The sequence below is a fragment of the Octopus bimaculoides genome, chromosome 4 (assembly GCF_001194135.2).
Source record: "Octopus bimaculoides isolate UCB-OBI-ISO-001 chromosome 4, ASM119413v2, whole genome shotgun sequence".
Classification (NCBI taxonomy): Eukaryota; Metazoa; Mollusca; class Cephalopoda; order Octopoda; family Octopodidae; genus Octopus; species Octopus bimaculoides.
Genome location: NC_068984.1, coordinates 92,740,713 through 92,744,820, shown reverse-complemented (window position 1 = coordinate 92,744,820; position 4,108 = coordinate 92,740,713).

The following is a 4,108-nucleotide window of genomic DNA, read 5'->3' as shown; positions in this document are numbered from 1 at the left end:
CAAGCAATGTTAGATCGTACGCTGAAGAAGGGAAATAACCCTGAAACTCGGGTCCATACGTATCGCAGATCAAGATGGGAGTGATAACTTCCCTTGGCAAAAATAGACAGGACACAGATATGTGTCGATAAGCCAGCTGGAGGAGATGTTCTCCTGGGGCTAAAAGCAACAGTAACATCCACCCTTAGGGGTCAGCCACATTTAAATGGCAAATATACTTCACTTTATCGTGCAGTTACTGTTAACACCTCGTTCAGAGATTTAACATATATATATATATATATATATATATATATAATTTTAAGTTTTTAACTTTAAAACTTATGTCTTTTTACAATTTAACATTTTTTAATTACAAATTGCTCAGGAACATCCCCTGAGTGGTGACCACTGCGGACTGCTGGTTGGTCCACAACAGGTCCTACCTGGAGATGATGGCACCCTGGCTGGACCCCAGACCTGCATGAGACAACACACCGTCCTGGCCTGCTCCTTTGATGTTCTCGCCCAGACCATGGTGGACACCCATTACAAGTTCCATTTGCCAGACAAGGTGACAAGGACCACAACAAACAATGGCAAAAATTTTGTCAAAGCATTTATGCAGTTTGTACAGAAGTTGAACTCTTGCCAGACATTCCTGAGGCTGCTGCCGATCCAGACATGGAGAGCATTGAAGATGTGGACCTGGATGTGGATCCTGAGGGTGGGGATGTTGACGAAATTGAGTACATCTCTATTGATGCCGCCCTTGATGAGTTCAGTGATCTGGGCCTCAACCTACCAGTACTTCTGCTTGAAGTACACAGCCCATACCTCCAGCTTGGTAGCCAGCATGGATGCTGACAAGGCTCTTGACAGTGCTTCGTTCAAGTTGACCTACAGGAAGACCATGTCCAAGGCACAGCGGCTGTGGAATATACAGTGCCGCAGCACAGTGGTAGCAGACAGTATTCTGGACACACTGAAGAGGGGGCTGGTAGTCCCCAACAGTACCAGATGGAACTATACCTATGACTCTGTTGCTATCCTCAACAAACTGCTGGAGAAGAATAGGGAAGCTGTTCATGGGGTGATGACACAGCTGATACTGCAGACCTTCACTGATTTTGATGTCAACTTCCTGATGGGGTATGCCCAGGTGATGTCTAATGTTGCCAAAGCTTTAGATAAAGTCCAAGGAGAGGACCAGGCCTATCTCGGGAGCCTTCTGCCAACTGTAGCAGCTACCGCTATAAAGTTGAAGGTGGCCAAGTTCAAGCATCTCTTGTACTACAGTCCTCTGGTAGACGCGATACTGGCAGACATCACAAAAAGGTTTGGGCTCCTCCCGGAAGACCTGGAGTGCCAGCTGGCCAATGCCTTCCACCCCAAGTTTTGCCTGTTCTGGATGGAGCAGTATAATAGCAGCCAGGTTAGCAGAGTAACGAATGCCATGGAGACCAATGAGGAGGGTAGCACGACCACCAGCAATGAGAATGAGGAAGAAGATGATTTCTTCAGCAACATCACTCGGTTCCAGGAGAGCAGGAGCCACAGATCACTGAAGTTCAAAGCAAAGAACTTGGTGAAGACCTGGCTGGAGGCCATCTTAAAGGAGATCCTGACTGAAGTCGCCTTTTTGGGTCAGTAGGTCTTGATTGACCTGTTCACCAACAAGTATAACACCGCCATCCCATTCAGTGCTGCAGTTGAGCGCCTATTCTCTATAGGCAAAGATATTTTGAGGGCCAAAAGTGCCACTGTGGTGTTATGACCCAGGCTGTGTTGTAGGGAAGGATCGGAAGTGAGGGAGTAGGCATGTCCTGTCGGAAGTGGGGCCTGTGGATCCCACCAGAAGTGCCGTGGTGGAAATGCAGCATCAGTGAAGTGCGAGGGGCCAGTTGGCAGCAGACGTGGGAGACTGTACAGCGACAGATAGTACACATGGGAGTGGAGTGAACCTTGGAGATCAAGACAGCACGTGGATGTTGAAAGTGACCCTTTTTCCAGACCGACAGGTAAGACTACCATACTTCTCTCTTCACTTCTGTCTTTTTTCTTCCTTTACATCACAAGCTATTTTGGCTCGAAAAGAAAAATAATAAAAAATGATGGGTATGGTCCATGTTTCGAATGCGACTGTTAGGCCATTTTGCGGCAAGGGAGATGTGACCGCTTGGCTGCAAAAGAGTAAGTTGGTGGCAAGACTCCAGGGTATAGATGATTTAGCAAGTTTTATACTGTTGTACCTCGATGGATTGGCGTTGGCACTATACCTCAAAATGGAGGAGAAGGACCAGTTGAGCGCAGAAAAAACAGAAGGCCGGCTGATGGAGGCTTTCACAGAAGGGCCATTTATGGCATATAGTCGACTGTGGAGAGTAAAGTGGATGGGTGAACAGGTCGATGTGTTTACCAATGAAATCGGGAGATTGGCTAGACTCGTGGGAGATAGAGATGGCGCATTAGAACAAACCATAAAATTAGCCTTTGTGACAGGATTTCCTGACCATATGTCAGTCAAGCTGCAAAAGCTGCCAAACATTCACTCTATGGCAATGGGAGAGGTAATATCTCGGGTCAGAGCCATTGTCTTGTGTTACAGGATGACACCTTTGGCAGCGACTGCAACACCAAGAAGGGGTCAAACAAAGAGCGGCGGAGAGGGGTCAAACAAGGAACGTGTGTGACTATTCAAAGGGCAGTGTTTTCGGTGTCAGGGTTCACACATGATGAGGGACTGCAAGGAACCCAGGCCTGGAATAATTTGCTATTGATGCAGACAGATTGGCCACATCGCTAGTGAATGCATGCAGAGAAACAATCCAAGGGAGACTACTACACCAGTAGTCATCCCGTTGAAAAAATAGAGGCGCATATACAGTCGTTACCAGTAGTAGAAGTTGTGGTGAATGGAAAGGTGTCATGAGCCCTCATGAACACGGGCTGCTCAACAACTCTAATGACTCCAGAAGTGGTAGAAGAATGGAGTGGAGTGAGTAGTGTAAGGGCTGTTGACAGTGAGGAAGTTAAATGCAGAGGAAATAGCAATGTGGAGATGGAGGTACGAGGAACAAGACTGAGGTTGCGGGCTATTGTGATTGATCATGTAGTGGATGGGATCAATGTCGTGATGGGGATAGATGCCATTGTCTGCTTGGGAGATGTTACAGTCAATGAACCCGGTGTAATGTTCAGTGATGTGGGGACGCTATGCGCTGTGAGTTCATGACAGGAAAGTGGTGAGAGCTGTGAATAAAAATATGCTGCACACACCATCACAGATAAAGATTTTTGAGCTGTGTTTGATGGCCGGTAGTGGACAGTGGAATGGTACTGGAAGGGAGATCCTCCGACATTGAAAAACGCAGTAGGCTGCTATCAGCATACCCTGAAAGGGGATGCCAGAAGTGAGTTCGAAGGAAAGGTGGACCAGTGGTTCAAGGAAGGTATTCTGATTCCTTGGGAGGAGGAAGTGAAGACTGGAGTGCTACTGCTCATGGCAGTGGTGCAGCCGACGAAACATAAAGTCAGACCAGTATTGGATTTCTGAGAGCTGAACGATCACGTATTGTGCCATACGGGTGGTGAAGCTACGGACATTTGTAGCGAAACCTTGAGAGAGTGGAGGTAGATGACGGGAGTCTCCACAATCATCGATTTGAAGTTGGCATACCTGCAGCTGCATGTGGCTGAGAGACTGTAGAAATATCAGCTGGTAAGGTATAAGGGACAGACATACTGCCTGACCAGGTTGGGATTCAGGCTGAATTCAGCACCGAAAATTATGGCGACAATTCTCAAAACCATCCTGGGAAAGGCCTGGTGGATGAAAGCATAGTGTCAGCAAAGGAGATCATAAGCCACCTGGAGAGTTTTGGGCTAACTGCCAAACCACCGGAGGCGATGGAAGGATGAGCTGCCCTAGGACTCAAGTTATGGAGAGACAAGGCTGGCGTGTTGGTGTTTCAGAGAAGGAATGAGATCCCAGAACTGGGCTCAAAGACAAGTGGCGGGAACTGTTTTCTGTGTGTGGGAAGCTGCTGGGACACTACCCAATTGCAGGATGGCTCTGGACGGCATGCAGCTTCATCGAGAGGCGAGCTGAAGGAGTGAGGTGGAGTGA